Source organism: Nelumbo nucifera, chromosome 1, assembly GCF_055504915.1.
Source record: "Nelumbo nucifera cultivar China Antique chromosome 1, China Antique-T2T, whole genome shotgun sequence".
NCBI classification, from domain to species: Eukaryota; Viridiplantae; Streptophyta; class Magnoliopsida; order Proteales; family Nelumbonaceae; genus Nelumbo; species Nelumbo nucifera.
Genome location: NC_142649.1, coordinates 203,640,387 through 203,660,371, shown reverse-complemented (window position 1 = coordinate 203,660,371; position 19,985 = coordinate 203,640,387). Strand labels below are relative to the sequence as shown.

Here is a 19,985-nt window from a genome sequence, read left to right as displayed (position 1 = left end):
ATATTAAAAAAGCTTATGATCCGGAATTATTCACAATTTTAATTCATTCCATCAAATTAATAGAGGTGATGTTTGGTATCATTGTATTTTCTCACACAACTGTCATGTCTTAGAATTTGATAAAGTAATTCTCAATTTTATTAATATTTTATATTGTTATTTAAAAATATTTTCAAGGCAAATGTCAAAAGGATATTTATTCCAAAAATTATTTTCATAGAATTCAAGAAATTTGATGTTACTTGAAACGACTTGAAAATGTCCAATCAAACAAGAAAAAGTGAGGAAGAAAACAAAATGCCTACATAATGGCAGAAATGCCTTAGAGACCAAACACCACTAAAGAAATGTCTATAGTTGGTGATGAGTTGAAAACAGGGACTAAGTTTAGCGCGGGTCAGGTTCTGGAGATAGGCATTTGGGCCTCAGCCCAGCGATCTCTTTTGGTCCAGCCAATATTTGGGCCCGAGCAAAGCCCAGTGAAAGCAAAGCTCAGTAGTTACTAGCTAGTACCGCTTTAGAAATGTTCTAATAAATGGATTGGTCCAATACCGTTTGCACAGCCTTTTACACCCATGCATTGGAAATATCTCAATATTTGTATACTTTTTTCATGGAGAGATATTCCCAATGCAAAGAAGCTGTAAGGGACTGTAAACGATGTGAGCACGGTCTTATGAGAACCAAATCCAATTTCGAGTTAAACAATAAGAATAAATAAATGGGCAATCCAGAACAAACTCCGCTTCAGTCATTTCAAGGCCCATTCGAAGAACTTTTATGGCCTTGCATTGGGAATATCTCCCCATAAAATAAAATACATAGGTACAGAGATATTCACAATGCAAAGCTGTAAAGACTGTTCAAACGGTGTTAAGACTGTTCAAACGGTGTTCGATGGGCCTTGCACTGACCGAAGCCGATCTCATCCAGAACCACAGATGGTCGCTATCCCATCTATCCATGTAGGTTAGGACGTTAGGTCATCTAGAATTTTACCCTGTTCAGGCGTTTCATTTACTACAACTTTAATTTAGTGGTTTCTATAAGCAGTTTCATTTCATTGCATCAAATCCTTCCATCAGTACCATTGATGGTGGAGTCCGGATCTGCTGACCACGACAAATTGCTGCCACGTTCACCCAGTTGCACATTGCACATTGGGAATGTGTTGTGGCCAGCAGTTCCAAAGTCTTGATGATGGCTCAGTTGGTGGGATCCCCAGCTGGTTGTAATAGAGACTTAGGATCAAATCCGACTGCCACCAAGGGGGATAAGGGTGTGGGAGATGGGCTACCCCTCCCCCTGGTAACGTTATGAATCAAGGTTTTTAAAACCACACCATTCAGGGGTCCGGTTTCCAGGTCAAACAGTCCCACCATTCGAACCAAATGAATGGCCCAATCTGACAAAAAGAATTAAAAAAAAAAAAAAACAGCTAAAAACCATTGTTTGGATCAACTGTTCAAATGGTTTGACCATCAAGGTCAGCAGTTCACTGACCAAATCAACGATTTTTTGTCAAAAGACGGTTCTGGGGTGAAACGGAACCGGTAGTCTGATCGTCTGGTCTAGTCCAGTTTTTAAAACATTGCTATGAACCAAAGAAAAAAAATCCTCCATCAGTTCAGGTGATAGAAAAGGAGGAATACTAGACCAGGTTTGATACTTTGATGTCTAGTGAGATTACAAGCAAATTTTGCAATAGCAGGAGGCCATGAGCCACCCTATAACCCGTATAAGGGGTGAGGGAGAAAACAAGGTGATTAAACAGGAGAGCTTGGCCCAAGGGACCAAAATGGAATGATCCAACAAGAGAGAGACAACCTTCTATGCATCTCCTTCAAGTCAAATGGAAGATAACCCCAACTCACAAGCGAATTTCAAACCCTCCAAAAAAGCACAGGCTTCAACCACTTCAGAAGCCCTGTTTAAGATTCCCAAGGTCGTCTTCTATTCTCCTTAATCAACATGTTTTTTTTTTAATCGCTGAGCTCATCAGTCATCACCCAACAAATTTGTATAAAGCAACATATGACCCACTCTTTTAGCTAGACCATGTCCATTCTTTATAAACAGCTCTTACCATCTCCATTCCCCAGTGGGTTCCCAAAAGATTTGTAAAGATGTGTCATGAAACCAAGCAAGAAGGATTGTGAAAGATGACTGATTGAGTGGTTATGATCATCCAATTTGCGCAGGTGGTGGTTTAGTTAATATGGACAACCGTTTTTCTTGTGTGTTCATAAATATTTAGTTTGACATAGAGCTTGAAGCATCAGCACTCCAAATTCCATTTCAGACTTCTGGATACACCGTACACGTCTCTTTCTTTACCACTTCAGATTTAAAATGGGAAACTGAGATATTAGAGGAAAGTCAAAGATAAGATACACCCATCCTCCTCTTTCCTTTGTATGAGTTTCATTGCGAAAATCATTGGTTGCATCGAAGTTCTCTTTACTACTGATCAGAAAAACCATTTCTGCTTTGTACTTTCTATCTAATATGATGTTCTAGACCTAAGATTTATAACAGCTCACAAAATCATACGATGATGTGCTAGAAATCAAAAACGTTATCCTCTCCTCTTAAAGCCTTGATAAGCAAAAGGCTGTTGAAACTTCACAATTAGGTCACACTTTAAATAACCTATTATTGACACTTCGTCCAAGGTTATAGCTTGGATAAACCAGAGTAATATAAGCTTTTTTTGGTCATTGAATGAGTAAATAGAAATTGTTGTCCTATAACAATTATCTTCATATATTTCAGTTTACCTATTTCATATTTTCCCAGACATATTAATATTGTGGTTGGTTTAAAGGTGCAACTCATTGCCATTTGCCCCTACATGGTTTGCCAGAGCAGTTGCTCTTCCAAGAATTATGATTTCTAACAGTGTTATCCACAGATAGTTACAGTGCATTCCTGTCACATCCTTCTATAGTAAATAACTTGTTCTGATTTTCCCAAGTGCAGCATACCTAAAAATGTTGACAAATATGTGATGGAAGGATTGAGAGAACACATGGATAAAAAGATGATTTAGATATGAATGGACTCAAGAGAATTCATACCATTGAGGCACAAATGGTGCTATCCATATGGCATCACTAGAGGTGTACATCGGGCCATGCTGCCCACGGCCTGGCACGAACTTGGAATGGCCCGGTACAATGGTCCGCGGGCTGTACCAGGCCTGGCACGACCATGCGGGCTGTATTGGGCCTGGGGTTTTAGGTCCACGGCACGGCCCAGCCCACAGCCCAGCCCAGCACGGCCCATATATATTTTATATATATTTATATAGTTATATAATATTATATAATAATATATAGTATATAATATATTAATAAAATAAATATATTTTTAATTTTAGTATACTAATTTATTTAATTATTGCATATATAAGCAATTTTATACACAAAATTCATATAAAATTAAAATTTTAAGTTTTTTGTCAATTTTTTTAAATAAATAGCTTTGGCCCGATGCACAGCCCGACCTGGCCCAAAGCTCAGCCCACAAGCCAGCACGGCACGGGCCCACAGGGCCTGGGCTGTGGGCCAGACCGAGCCAACCCCCAAATTTTTCACCAGAGAGGGCAGCATGGCCCGTGGCCCACTTTACACCTCTAGGCATCACCAGCTTGAATAGGGTACCTAGCTACCTATTTCCACACACGCAAAAAAAAAAAAAAAAAAAGACAAAGTGAGAAAGACAATATATAGAGAAGGAAACAAACATTAAAACAGGCAAGCACATAACAAGGCTAGTGTAAATATTCCTTTTTTTAAGAAGCCAAATCTCTGTCTCTCTGCAAATTGTATAATGTGTGATGTGTCTAATCATAAAACAAGAAATACCATGTCAGTAAATAAAAGAAAAATGCTAATTCAAAAAGGTGGGAAAGAAAATTGCTAATAAGGGGGAAGAGAATGAAGCCAAGCACAGACTGCCAACACAAGGATAACCAAAGACCTTCAATGAAGAGTTATTCAAGAAACAGATACATGTACTCAAAGCCTTACCCCAACCTTTTGGGATCAGCTACACGCTTACACAAGTCCTGTTTCAGGGTAGAATATATTCAATAGTTAAAAGAAAAGATCCCATCTAAATTACCATTAGCATCTAGTCATCAGCAGCAATTTTAGGCTTCACAACAACAGTTAGGATGATAAACCAGGCAACAGGATCACCCCAATGTGTCCTTGGAAATCCATCTCTCCGCATTCCCAACTTTTATCAGGTATTATATATGTAGTTTCAGAAACGAGTAAGATTCCTTAGACTGCATTCTCTACTCATCTTAAAATTATTCATGTTTCCTGCAATGTCCAAATTTAGATTATCTTGGCATTAGGCTTTGGAACAAGTTTATGAGGTCATGAAAGTTGGAATGCTATAACTCTTGTTGGCATAAAAGATGCCTTCATTAACCCTATCGGAACTTATTCTAGAATGCAGATACCCAACCATAAAGGCCTTTTTCTCTAGTTCAAGTTTTTGGTTGAATAGAAAGTGAGAGAAAGAAAAGAAGATCTCCTTGTTTGTTTTGAGTTTTCACAAAGAACAGAGAGAAAATTACATGAATCAGCACATAGTGCAAATGCGCAATCCTCTTTGTTTGTGCATTACCAAAGGTTGAGAGTATCACCCTATGAATATGAAACCTTCAATAGAATTCTCAGCTGGAAAAGATGATTAACTATAAAGGATAGGCGCCATGTGCATAGTTGTCAAGGCATCATCTAGGTGATGCCTAGGCAACTAAGCAGTTTTTGGGTGGACTTGTCTGAATGCTATGAATATTTTACATATGGTACCTACCTGGTGTCATAAGGAGGACACTTAGTCAAATAGCTTAGACAGCTTTCATATTAATGTATTACATAGAATAATTTTAAGATACATATTATCATATTTTCAAAATATCCTTACCCCTTCAGAGTCAGCTTTTTGTTTTGGAAATTCACAGTAGTTGATTACCTTTTTCCTTTTCAGGGTTTTATTAAGGGAAAATTACTCAAAGTACCCCTGGGGTTTCTGAAATATGCTTCTCATAACACCATGCTGTTAAAATAGACAAAAGTACTTTTTTGCCCTTAACTATTCTTCAACTTTTCAAAATACACCAACACATTGAAGTGCATCTTCACTGATTCTGTCTCCGTCCCCCACTCAGAATACCCATCCACTTAATGAACCTGAGAGAATTACATCAAACGATAAATACAGATGGAGAGAAAGAGAAAGGGAGAGTTAATTTTGAATATTCTCATCACTACACCAACCTTTGCTCTTCACTTGATTTCTAAAGAACAAAGTAATCCCAGCCTTTAAAACACACAACTGGTCTCAGCCTCTCCAGGATGCTCCGTGCAACCTCCATTTCTCCTGCAACAAGAATACTCCTTTTTCAAGGGACTTATCCTGCCCCATTTTGTTAACAAACCCACAAAAAGATGCCATTACTGATCTCCAAATGAAAATCAGAGTCGTTGAAACTCAAGGGGAGATGGTGAGTGGTAACCAAAATCAATCACTTGTCCTGGAGATTGATGTTCAAACAAGGCACAAGGATACAGTTGTACATGTTAGATGTCCACCAGATGCTCACCCAATTTCTGGAGTCATAATAGCATTTAGAGAAACTCGAGTTACAGTCCAGGATTCGTAAGTTTCCAACAGACATGAATCGGTTCTCCATATATTTTCTATTTGGACCCAAAGTGGTTCGACATTTGAAGAAGCTTTCAAGGTGATAGGACTGTAATGATGTTCAAACAAGTCATCAGCTTGTTGCGGCCTTTTCAAGATGACTGGACTATAAATTTGTACTTGTACAATGAGTTTGATGCATATCCTTTACTTATATGGGCAATTATAGAAAACTATCATACCTGGTAACTAATTGTTGTACTTCTGTACCACAATCTTTGGTATCCAGCTTTTACTCAAAATTTGCAAACCCTTGCTTCAGAGTGCTGAAATCATGGACAGACATTTTAGGCTATCCTCTATTTTTATTCAATATATGTTTGATGTGTTCTTGTATGAAGCATCTTATGTTTCTGATGATATATTGGCACGGTGGTTGAAACTTCTAATTACTGATCCCTTCAGAGCTTTTTTTTTATCAATAACCAATCTCTTCAGAGCAGTTTCATGGTGGAAGTTGCAAAAGAAATTAAAAAAAAAAAAAAGACTTCTATTTTAGGGTAAAAAAATAAAGATGTATTTAAATAGAAGGGCAAAACTGGATTTAAAAATATTATAACAGTCACATGATGTCACATGCAAATGGAATGTGACAGAGAACTTAGAAATGGGAGGTATTTGCCCTATTGTCAGAAACCATAAGGCTCTGTTTGGAACGAGTACAAATGCAGATATATAAAGTGCAAAACCTTGTATTTTGAATAATTTTTGTACTGTGCATATTTGTATTTGTACTCTTTCCAAACTGAGCCTAAGGGTACTTTAAGTCATTTATTAAACACCTTAGGGGTACTTTAAGTATTGGGTCATTTACTACAACACCCCCTATAGTTTCATGGATGTACTTAAACTTACCCTATAGTTTTCATTTTACTAAAACACCCCCTATAGTTTGCAACCTATTTACTTAATCAACCTTTCACTAAGAAGTGTTTGTTTTTCCATCTGAAAATAGTAACATTATAACCTAAATTGAGTGAAAAATGTTCAAGGGCATGGTCCCATGGCTGTTTATTCCAAAAGTACCCCCTAATACTTTTTCATACAAAAAATAAAATTGACCAAATAGAGCCAAATAGTGTGGTTGCTCGTATCTTACTAGGGGCAAAAATGGTATTTTCATTTTTATTTACTTTTTAATTGAATTTATTCAAATGGACATTAGGATTAAAGCTGTCATTTTCCACTGTCAGCTATAGGGAGTATTTTAGTAAAACACAAACTATAAGGTGGGCTTTAGTAAATCCATGAAACTATAGGGGGTGTTTCAGTAAATGACCCTTAAGTATTTGTCAGAAACCCCAAGGGTAGTTTAAGTAATTATCCCTCTTATTATTACAAGAATGAGAAAGTCAACCGAGGATTAGGGTTTCTTCTTTTTTTTAAGTGGACTTCACAATTGTTTCCTACCTTCATCTTTTCTTTTCAGGGTTTTATTATTATAATAATGAGAGTCAACCAAGGGTAATGGTTTCTTGAGAAGAACAATGAAGACATAAGAAGTATTAGATTTAGGAGGTGGTAGGTCACTTACTAGTAATTCAGGAGACATGGTAAGACCATCCACTAGAAGGGAAGGGGAAGGAACCCCAAGAAAGTAATGCTTTGCTCATAGCTGATAAACCTTCAAAGGTTTTTCTGGAGCATGAGAGGACTTCTCTTCATTGATCATGAAAAAACCTTGTAAGACCATGTGATAACCATTGCATCGATAGCAATGCAACGGGACAATAGTGCATAACATGAACACAATCCATCACAGTTCATAGGTCAGGATGCAATGAGAACCACTTGTCTCATCGCATTACTGAGCTAGCCTTTTGACAAAGCACTCTTCCACCACACCCATCACATAATCACATATATATAAATTAACACTTAACTCCATTCTCATTGCATTCTCCTTTAAAGACTCTGGAAGGGCCATAGCAACTCACATCCTATGCAACCCCTGAGATTGCAAGCTCAGTTGCAAGATCGCCAATCACCTTATCATAGTCTCGCTCACTTACTTGAATCGCAAACGCCATGAGATCCCTCAGAACCAACTCTGCTATCTCACCACATTCCAAAACCTGGTCAAAGCCTTGACAACAAGATCACACGTCTCCTCAATCATGAGACCAGCCAGAGCCCGAACGCACTACGTTCTCACCTACATACGTCAGGAAAGGACGGGATCCCAAGTACTGAGGTAACCACATGGACACATGACAAGATTCCAACTAATCCAAGTGACACAAATCAAACAACTTCTTAACAAATTCAAAAAGAACTTTCCAAAAAGGGAAACCTCCAAGGAAATCTATAAATAGAGGTTCCCCAAGAGGATCCACAACGTGTTCATACCCCCAAACCATGTGAGCTTCCTTTCCTGCTTGAGAGAGACTCTCTCTCAAAACTTAGATCCGAGATCTGAAACCCATTTTGTAACCTCTCTCAACCTCCTCGACCTCCCTTTTACAATGTCATCTCCCTCCTGTCAGAATTCTAGAACCAACAAACTACAGTGATTTGACCCCTTGTCGGAGGGTATGTAGGCAGCCCCTCTGGGGGTTCGGCGAACTCCTTCCGTCCCCTCTGTTCAGCTCACCATTCCTTGAACTTTCGGAGAATAGTCCTTCACAATGTCAAATCACTCCTACACACCTAAAAGATCAAATTCGAGCAAAACAGCCATAAAGCAACCAAAAAATATAGCTATGACTCTTAAATAAGAAACATGCTTGAAAAAAATGGCATTCTTGGAGATATGCATATGACAAATGGAAAGACGATAGCATAGAAAACCTATGTGCTCAAAACTGTAACCCAAAAAGGTTAAATTTTATTGGAATAGACCAATTCATAGGAGTTAAGCTAAGTTATTACCAGTTTCAGTTCTCAATATCACTTTGAATGAGGCTTTGGACTAAAACATTGGAGTTAGAATAAGTCAGTCAATCTAAGATCTAACCCCACAAAAGGGACTTGAAATTTTCCACGATATTACGGAGAGCTAACTTGTCTAACTTTTGGCTCAACCTTGTGAGTTTCCCGACCACAATAAGGAAGAGATCCAAAAGGATGCATTTCCTAGGAATCCCCCATGAAAGTTATGTCTTCCTTATGTTCAAACTGCGGCATTGTGTATCTTTGACACCCATATTAAAAATTAAATAAAGCCCACATGTTTCGGGCAGCCATTGCCATGGAAACCAAAATCAAGTGGATTCCTTCACCCTGAGCAATAAAGTAGTTCCGATACAATTAAAGTAGGGTGAGGGCTGGTGATTTGGGACATGACATGCTAAACTACAATAGCATTATCTCTACCAAAAAAGATACTATTCTGAAGAGACAAAAGTAAACCCTTATCTAAATCATACTTTTGTAGTTCTATTAGGATATAGAAATGGGATTGCTCTACAGTGTATGGAGAATTTTTGGTAAATTCCTCATAAACTCATCATAAGTGACCCTTACCTCTAAGTTCTTCAAATTACAGTGTCGAAGAACTAAGGAGGGCAAGAGTGCAACTTCTTAGTGCTTTAAAAGATGCCTTTTGTCTTCAAACATCTATCTTCTTCTCTCTTCCCATATACCTCACATCACAAGATAGATTATCATTAAATCTTTCCTCTTACACCTAAGCCCCACTCTATCCAATAACAGAGCATATCTTCAAACGACCAAGAACCACCCATTGCTGTAGGCCAACCAAGCCTAAAAAGAAGTGCCACAAGCTAAGCAAGTAATTGTCCGTGAAGAGGAGGATGTTGTTTTTTCCAGGAAAACATTTTGTCTTGGTTAATTAAATAATCGCCCATTGGGAGGATGGAGTTGGCTATATACGGTTCCCTCCAACCCAAGGAGTGACCAAGTGATCAAGCTAAACTTTTGTAGTTTCTTATTGGTTTTTTCCAACAAATGAGAATCCCTTTGGCCACAATACATCGGCTTCACAATTTTCATTTATGCCTTATACAATTTCTTATTTTATTTGGTTAAATTAAAACAAGATTTTTTTTCATATTTTAGTAAAGGACAATTGAAATTTCTTACTAGATTTGGTGCTGAATGCACTACTGCTTGTTTCATAATTTTAATTAGAACATCAATAGAGGTGACTTGTCTGTCTATGTTTTTGTAGGTATTTCATGTGTTTTGGATCATTTGGGAATACAAAAACATAAACACAGGAGTTTTGAGATATTCTCTCAATAGAGAGATAACCTTCTTAATCATATGGTTCCTTAATGAGTACAAGCATGGAAGATAGCTTAGCAAAGCAAGGGGTACATAGAACACATATGTTTTGGGCTCAAATGTAAACTAGGATTGCGTCAGCTTCTAAAGCTGGTTTTCTTTTCACAACTTCTTGTTGTAACCTGATCTTTTTTAATTAATGAAATCTTTTTTCTGTGTTTCCAATTAAAAAAAAAAAAAAGAATGTGTACAAGCATACTTCTTTCTTCAAAACTATAACTACCTTCCCTGTTATTTGCTTAAATTCATGTTTTCTTCTTTTTTTTTTTGAACTTCATTTTTCTTTTCTTTTATTTGCTTTGACAAAGTTCCCCTGATGAGGGTGGATTTGGCCCTCCAATGAAATTGTGACACCTAGCACCTCATGCAAACCAAGTACAGCCTCTTGATAACTGGGCAACTCGGGCAGCTCGGCATAGCTCGCCACAAGCAGTTCGGCAGAGTCTGCCATAGCTCGCCACAGGCAGCTCGGCATAGCTCACCACAAGCAGCTCGGCAGAGCTCGCCACAGGCATCTCGGCGCCACAAGCAGCTCAGCATAGCTCCCCCCAGGCAGCTCGCCACTTGTAGGGTAGCTCGGTACAGAAGAGCAGTTCGGCATATCGCAGGAAGATCTCCTGCCTGACAACCGTACCTAACAGATCTGGAGACCTGCGCCCACGTCTCTTGTCAGGCGGCGCCGTGCCTGCCTGCCCTGAGAGTTGTCCCTTGCCTGGCAGAGCCGTACTCTACAACAGCTGCCTGCACCCGCCACCTCAGCTCTGGCAGTAACGGCTGCGGCAGAGAGACAGAGGCGGTTATGCCAGGCTTGACAGAGACTGTTACGCCTGATTTGATAGGACACCACTATATAAGGACTCCGACCCCCAAAGACAACGGGGGGAAAAATGGAGGTAATCCCTGCTCTCTAGCTCTCTCATTTCTCTAATATCATCTTCAAGCTCTCTACAATCAGAGTGCTAACTTAAGCATCGGAGAGTCCCCGCCAGGCAAATACCCCCGGGTCCCCTGATTCAGTTCTCACAGGTCCCTCAGCTCCCACCGCCTGCAAAGAGGAGGAAGAGATGGAGTTCTCGCAGGTCCCTCAGCTCCCTCCGCCTGCAAAGAGGAGGAAGAGATGAAGTTCTCGCAGGTCCCTCAGCTCCCGCCGCCTACAAAGGAGGGAAGATCACCTCATGCAGAGGGCAGACGGGTTGCGCTACACCAGGGAGCTCCACCATCCTCTGAGTCGCAGGCCACCTAGGAGCAGGTCAAATGACAAGTCCACCAAGGCAGTTCGCCATCAGGGAGCTCGGCATAGCTCTCCCCCAGGCAGTTCGCCATCAGGGAGCTCGGCATAGCTCTCCCCCAGGCAGTTCGCCATCAGGGAGCTCGGCATAGCTCTCCCCCAGGCAGTTCGCCATCAGGGAGCTCGACATAGCTCTCCCCCAGGCAGTTCACCATCAGGGAGTCTTATCTTATCTTATCTTATCAGTTCAGTAGGATAGATTAGAAGGGAGTCTTCCTAATTAGCAAGGAGTCTTCCTAAAAGTAGGACTCTTATCTCTTGTAATCTCCTATTTAAGGAGCTGAGAATATTGAATAAGATCATCGAATATTCAGTCAAGAAGAGAGTAAGGAGAGTTGGTGATCTCTTGAACAAATCACCCCCTAGGCACCAAGATAGGCACCTCAAGAAAAGGAAGGGACAAGGGAAAACAAGAGGGTTTTCCCGTGGACCGACCCGTGACGAGATCCTATTCCCAGGCCCATAACAAAGCCATGAAGCTATGTTTGGTGAAAAACCCAGAAAGCCCCAAAAATGCTTACATTGAGCTGAGAAATTGACTTTTCGGTGAAGCTAGTTTTGGCAGCTTCTTTGAAGCCACTTAGTCAACACAGCTCACTCAACACCAAAGCCCTCCCAAACGGGCCCTTTCTTTACCAGCTTTCCTCTAAACCTCCTAGAAATTTCAAGTACAAGTCATCGATATCCTTCTAAAAAAACTTATTGCTTAATTAGTGATTAATTTTCAAGGAAATAATGCATATTCTACCAGAACCATATTGCATCCATACAATAACAATGTAGTAGTCTACCTCTATCTCCACTATGTCAATTCTCAAAGAGAATATCAGCCAAAGGCTCTGGAGCCCAAGGTTGGCATGACCTACCAACATCAAAGAGCCCAAGGTTGGCAATAGAGCAACCAACAAAATTCATCTTGATAGTTCCCTAAGACAGGAGATCAATCCTGCAAAACAGGATGTCTGAGATCCAATGATCTCACAATAACCCACCACACTCTAATCACCAAATCCATATTCATACCACCAAACTTGTGTCTGATAAGGATCCAACTTAGCAACTCTAATTGGCAATCAAATCCACTAGCATCCAAAGAGGCTATAGGCTATTTGAGAAAGATCTCTAAATTTTCCTCCCATATCCTCTAAATCAGATTGCATCCAATGAGTGTCAAAAAAAAAGGCTTAAGGTGGTGTTGGATCCTAGCTGCATAAGATGCACATCTAAAGAAACAGAGGTTCCATGTCTCTGCTATAGCATCTAATATTTATCAATTTCATGTACACCATCAAGCAAAAAAAAACTTATTGTTGGTTGGATAGAGCCTAAAATTCCACAAATATATTTTATCACTTCTAATCTTGTATTGGCAATTTGAGCCCCAGAGTCTAATTGCTTGACTTCTCTAGGTATAACATCAGTGTGAAAATAGAAAACTCTAAAAACAAGAAATCTGCAACCTAACAATGACAAATGTAGGACCACATATTTTGATTTTATGTCCATTAAAAAAAAAAAAAAAACAGATATCAGAACAAGAGATGTTACCTGCAGTCTGTGGCTAGCTCAAGAGTCCAGAGACATATCCTAGTGTCATAGCACCATGAACTGCAAATAAGACCCTGAAGGGAAGGCATAATATTACTTCCTTTTTAAAGTATATTACTCAAACAAAATATACCAATCTGCACAAGGCACTGTGCAATGGCCCATGTATTCTCTATAAATGGGCATATGTATACATGATAACAAAGTAGGACAAAAGCATAAGAAAATGACTGCTTGAGATCTTCATGTGAAAGCAAGGGAGGATTACTGTGCAATAGGTGTAGTTTATGTTATAACAATTCATGCACAAAAAGACAAACAAAGCAAGGTAAAAAGCTATACCTCTCAACATCTTTTGGAGTTACTACTGACCATAAATTCAGTGAACAGTCAAAAACATAAACTAAACTCATAAACAAGAAGGTAAGTAACCAGATAGCATTGGCTTCTTAGTTGCTGCTATACCAGAAACATCTTTTTATCAGTTATACCAGATACATCTATTGCAATCCATTAAAGGAATTGTATACTATTCCTGTCAGTTTCTTGAACCAGTGATGCAGAAGAAAGATATAAAAGGATACTGTGAATCATTTAACGTTCAAAATATTTGTGCAGCCTAGCATTGGAGTCTACATTTGGACAGTAAGAGTAGGTTGGCCAGACAGCTAGGAACACCGCATTGGTCTAGTGTGTCTTTGGAGGATAGCCTTGATAAGACCCTAAGCAGTTTTGATGCAGGCATGGAAGCAGGGAAAGAAACCATGGAGAGAGAAATCAGTTTTTTCCTGATTCCTTATCAAATGGTAATTTTGTAATTTTTGAATGTTTTGGATTTTAGTATTTTTCTTTTATATTTCAAATTAATTTTTATAGTTTGTTATTATCTTGGGAATAAGTTTCGTGGTATGTCCATTTTACATTTTAGTATCAAATGGTAATAGTTTGTTAGTATCCAGGGTTCAAAATTTGTCCATTGTACATGATTCTGGTCTCATCAAATAGGTGATCAAGCTATCTATCCAGTAATAACAAGATCTTGTAAAACTGACATGTTTTGAGGGAGTTATGGTCATTTTAGTGATAAGATGTAAGTCAGTTAAGGGATTTGGGTCTTGCTATTTCTTTGGGTGAATCTTAAAATAGTTTTAGTTTGTTTAGTTGTAAAAGAATTTGAAAGTGTTATTAGAGTTGTTTTAAGACTTGGAGTTTTTCACTAGGTTACTTATAGGGCTGCCTGTTTTGAAGCAACTAGAAGTTATTTTGAACCAGTTTTTCATCTAAATTGGAGCCTGTAGAAGGAAATCCAAGCCCTTATATTGAGTCTATAAGTAGTTACCGTAATTGGAATGTAAGAGTTATATTAATGGAATGAAAATATTGTGTGAAATTACCTTCGTTTCTCTCTCCTTTTCTTCCAAAGATGCAATTTTTCTAATCTTCTTCTCTGTTTCAAATATAAATCTCTTCTCATAATTCAGATCATTAGTTCATGTTTTACCCACCACATCCACCAAGTAAGACTTTTCTCCTTTTCATCCGACAACAAGTTTACTCACCCACATTTGATCTTATCGTCCATAACACACAGATCAGTAGATACACCTTAATAGAACATTTAAGAAACATGAAAGGTCACCTAATTGAAAATTTTAACGGAGAGAGAGAGAGAGAGAGAGGATGAAATCTATCTTGATGGAGAACCGAAGACAAGTTAAATGCGTTTCACTGTCCACACCACGAGCGAAGTCCGGTAAGTATGCTCAATCAGTAAATATTTCCTTCAGTAAATTGATTATATTCAAGATGATTAACGTTTGTATCACCGTTATGAACAAAAACACAGTTCTCGATGTGAAATAAGAAGGAGAAGCGGGAATTGTACCATATTGAATGAGAATTCACCTTCAAGATGAGAAGGGGCACGTATAAAATTAGTAACTTTCCAACTGAGCGGCTTCATCTTTCAAGCTGTGAGTGGGGAGAAGTACAGAGAAAAAACCCTTGTCTGTCAATGCCAAGTTCAGCGCATACCTGGAGAAAACTCATAAAATGCATTGATTGCCAAGTGTTGTAACTTGTAAGCAAGACGTGAAGACACAAAATTTACAAACTTGTGCATTCCAACAAATACTTGTAAGCTATGTTTGGTGAATAAGAGCGAAATTTATTGCATGATTATATTTTACAAGTGAAGGTTGTTTGGTTATCCATTTGTCAACTGCTTATTGGGTTTTTTAAACACTTGGTTAATAGGGTGGGAATATTTGGTGACTTACTTTCCCATGAGTGCTTATATTAGCTTAAATGACATTTTTAGCCTTCACTCCAGATATACTTATAGTATATGATTGGCATCTATGCTATTAATACAGATAGGACATTTTCTGTTTGGAAACGTTGCTACCAGATAGGACATTTTTTAGAGCAACAGCAACACTTTTTGTTTGGTACCAGTGCTCCATATCTATTTTCAGCACGGGTACCCATTATAGGTAGTTCACGTCACTACCACATCACGTCCTCGTTGGCAACAACGAGTTGCAATCTAAGAACGCCAAATTCAGCGTTGCTTCAAACCACGCCTTCTCGATTTCCAAAGCATGGCTTAGAGCACCGTTTTTTATGGAAGAACGGTTTCAAACAAACAAGCATTTCCTGGAGCACTATTTTTTCCGACATGACGTTGATGTGTCACCCTTTTTTGGAACAACGACATCGATGCCAAACAGTGCTTTCCATATCATTATAATATACATTTCAATGAAAAATTGCCAATATCATTATATCATGACACATGAAAGCCCACGTGGGCCCATACATGGAGTGCCACATTTTTTTTAACCCTAAAGTTTTACTCACATCGGAGGGGTGGCCACCACAAATTTATTCATATGAAATAATAGCCTCGGAGGGGGGACGTGAGGCCTTACCCCTCAAAACTATACAAAGGGAACCCGACTCATAAAAACATTAGGTGTCCAGGAAACCTAAGATCAGTGAATTCACAAAAAAGGAAGACCTAGCCCATTTGCAGTCACCAAATTTTGTACGTGGGAATGAAGAAGTTCTATGTAGTCATAAACATTTTTCTGAGAAGTTAAGCAACCAAGCTTTGCGAGAGCATCCACCGGTTAGTTAGCCTCTCTATAAATATGTACACAAAAGAATTCCAGTCTACTCTTGAGCTCCTGTACTTGAGACAACCAAAACCAAAGCTTCCAAGGGGCTGTACAAACTCCGTTAAGAATATTAATCAAGATTTTGGAATCCAACTCAACCATAATCTTATGTAAACCTAAAGCAACGGCAAGGTTTAATCCGTCCAGCAAGGCCATAGCCTCTGTAACTAAGTTAGTTTTAGTGCCATAGTTGTTGGAGAAAACGTAGACATACCCATTTCGTCCACTTCTGATGATACCCCCTCCACTACAGGGGCCCATATTTCCTCTGGAAGCACCATCAACATTGAGTTTCAGAAAACCCTTCGGAACCACCATCAAGTTTGCTACTTTAATGGTCTTTCCTTTGATCGAATGGATCCGCAACCCCAAACCTTGCAAAGAGAGCTGTTGGTTGTAGTTCATCTTATGAGTCAGAGATAATGAAGAAGACACCTCATGAAGCCACCACACTACCACCCAAATTACCAGCTTTGAACATCTGAATTTATTTCCCATCTTGTGCCTATTCCTTTCCTTCCAAATCTCCCAAACAGCAAAGCAAGCAATCAGCCCCACCACAACAGCCCATCGATTTATAATCGATGCCGCTAAAAACCAACTAGAGAGAAGCTCCTTAATACTCTCATTTCCCCTAAACAGAAACCCTAACATTCGGCTAAAAAAGAGCCACACTTTTCGAGCTAAACAGCCATGCACCAACACATGATTAATGTCTTCTTCCGAAGGGTCACGACAACACACACATCTGGAAGCTAGTGGAATTCCCAGCTCTTTAATATCAACATCCACACCAACCTTCCCAACCATAAGTTTCCAGAGAAAGAAACTTATCTTGGTTGGCACTAAAGCATTCCACACCACCTTGGACCATGTCACAGAAGGATGAGCAGACCAATAAAAAGACCAGGCCAAGTTAATAGTGAATTATCCCTTCGCCTCAGCTAACCAAACAATTTTGTCATAACAGTTAGAGAGCCTCACACCAGACCCCTGGATGCTATTCAAGACCTCCTCCTCTAGAAAACCATGAACCTGATCTAGGTGCCAAGTCCCTTCTTCATCTAGGACATCACAAACCTTGAGTTACAAATTCAGCCATTCATGTTGAAGGACTTTATCAATCAAGGGGCCATTCATAGTCCACTTATCAAACTAAAAACTTATTTCTCCCCTACCCACCATCCACCTCGAAAGATGGACTATATCACCTCTTACTTTCATGTTTACCTTCCAAGTACGAGAAGTATAGCAAAAAGGGATAGTTGTATAAAAAGATCACGTTTCCAGACCGTGTCTCTAAAGAATTCAATCCATAAAGAGTTGTGGAAAAGTACCTGCCACAAAGCCTTCAATCGAAGAGCCTTTTGAACATCATATAGACTCTTAATTTGGAGGCCCCCTTTAAAGAAAGGTCTCACAATTTTTTCCCAAGTGACCCAATGATGATGATTGGTTGAGTCGGATTTGACTCATAAAACTTTTCATCAACTATTCCAAGCACCTAATAATATTTTTCAACGTTGCCACTCCTGACATCAAATAGATAGGAATACTGTTTAAAATTCCGGTAACCACTTTTTGCACTACACCTTCAAAGGCTTCTACTTTCACCCTACCCTTATCGATTAGAATACCAAGATAAATGAAAGGTAATTTCTTATGCATATAACTTGTGACTGAGAGGATAATATAGATCCTGTTATGAGATGCTTTTGCTGAAGTGAAGAAGTAACTCTTCGCCTTATTCACCAATTGACCCGAACACTTCTCATACCTTCAGATGACTTCCATGACTTTCTCTAGCACTTGCTTGGAGCCCCAAGTGAAAATAATGGTATCATCGGCATAAAGACTATGAGTGATTACCGGATAACCCCTGTGAGTATCATAAATACCTGTAGGATAATCCTCACCCAATTTAGACAAATTTATGCTTAGGACTTCCTCTGCAATAATAAACAGGTATGGAGACAGAGGGTCTCATTGATGCAACCCTCTTGTGGACTAAAAGTATCTTGCGACTCCTTCATTCCATAGAACTGAAAATCAACAGTTGTTTACCATTTTTTTACCAAACCAATCTAGTTTTCATTGAAGCCGAACCTTCTCAAAACAACAAAGAGAAAGGACCAGTTCATCCGATCATAGGCTTTCGCCATGTTTCAGCACCAATTTTATCCCCTTCTTTCAACCATTTGATTCTAGATTTTTGTCGCCAAAAATTTTCCTCCAATTTATGGATCTCATGAAGTTTCTTCCATTCTCCCCTAAGTTCAGTGAGACTATCTACTGAATTCACCTGTAAATGATTCATTTATGCACCTTACACTCTATGCTCTGCCTCTTTCACAACTTGATGAATGTCCCCAAAAACCTCCCAATTCCATTGTTTGAATTTACCCCTTAATTTATGTAATTTGAGAAATAAACTCATCAATGGATCTGCATAAACATTTCCACTCCAACAATCCCTAACTACATTATGAAAGGATTGTTGAGATAACCACATTTGCTGAAATCTGAATGGTTTAGGACCCATCTGCCTTTCCTCCTCAATTGAGAAAACCAAAGGACAATGATCTGAAAAAGTTCAATTTAGATGGCTTACCGGTTTCAAAGGAAAAGATTGAGCCAAGATGGAATTTACCAGAACCCAATCAAGTCGAGCCCAGACACAGTCTAATCTTTCCCTATTATTGCATCATGTGAATTTGCTTCCAGAGAAACCCATGTCCACCAAACCCGCTGCATTAATCAAATCTACAAAATCTTCCATAGCGGAAACATCAAGACTTCTCTCTCCAATCTTTTCCACTCTACATGTAACCACATTAAAATCCCCAACAATCAACCAAGGTTCCGAAACCCAAGAAGCTAAGTTATGGATTCATTCCCACAAAAATGTTCTTCCCAACCGGTCACATTTGGCATAAACCAGAGAGAGAATAAAAGCCCTATCGGCATAAGTAGTAATTCTCACTGTTAAAATCTGATCACAATCTTCTATCAGTTGTACAGAGAAAAAACTATTCCAAAACAAAACAATTTTTGCTACTAATATTAACAATGTAACCAGTCATATTAAGTCTCTTGGTAATCAAGGAGAGTCTATCACCCCCAATCATGTGTTCAGCCACAACCACCACTCTCAATTTATGTAATTTGTAGAGTTTTTTTAAGTGACTAATGGAGGGATCATTAGCAACCCCTCGAATATTCCAAAAAATACCATTCATTGGGAACAACTAGAAGTATACCTTGGCATGTCTGCGATCTAGTTATTGGCCTGTTCTCACTCTGCACATATTTTTTCTAGGCCTTTTCTTTTTGACCACCTACGTCCAGTTCACATTCATGCCAGCTTCGTCCTCCGAATGAGCACAAGAAGGACCTTTCATTCGTTCAGTCATTTTGTCGAGCAACTCAGCATCAAAATTTTTGGCATGTTGTGACCCCACCGGTTAAATCTTTCATCCAATTCCACTTTGGAAATCCTCAGATCCTCCAAACTCCAAAGCCTTTCTGGCTTCCTAGAAGAGAGAGGACTAATAGTCTCGAGCAGGTATGGCCGAACAGGCTTCACACCAATATCATCTTTGGAAATAAAAGATTTTCGCACCCCATCAACAGGGATCTCCACCGTCTCAATAACCGCAGGTTGTGGAACCTGTACCTCCTCCAAATTTTGATTTTCTGTCAAAACCCTCTCTGTGGTAACTGCAGGTTCTCTTTGCACTTCCTGGTAGACCTGCTTCATAGTCTGTTTCCTTGTGGGAATTGGTGCTTGTTCCACTGGCTTTGAAACTGAGGTAGCATTAGTCTTAGTACCTTCTCCCTCTGCTTTTGAAATTCTTTTAGTTTTCAATTTACACTCCCATTCACCATGGCCATGTTTAAAGCAAAACATGCAAGACTTAGGTAGGTTCTCATAAATTATTTTCTACTAGAACCCCTCTTTCCCGAGCCCCACCCAAACATGACTAGAGTTC

The 19,985-nt window shown here is 39.1% G+C and overlaps 1 long non-coding RNA gene across 8 annotated transcripts; it reads right to left on the bottom strand.

The window, feature by feature from the left end:
• Positions 1-3,776: 3,776 nt before the first annotated feature.
• Positions 3,777-14,980, bottom strand: LOC104609817 (uncharacterized). 8 transcript variants are annotated; one of them, XR_016080930.1, is made up of 6 exons: positions 14,717-14,980; positions 12,812-12,885; positions 7,262-8,376; positions 5,910-5,993; positions 5,301-5,776; positions 3,777-5,213 (listed from the first exon to the last, which is right to left on the bottom strand). It is a non-coding gene; the product is annotated as an uncharacterized LOC104609817 (long non-coding RNA). The 8 variants fall into 8 exon arrangements; XR_016080932.1 differs by having other exon boundaries at positions 5,301-5,403; XR_737329.2 differs by having other exon boundaries at positions 5,301-5,993.
• Between the last annotated feature and the right edge of the window lie 5,005 nt (positions 14,981-19,985).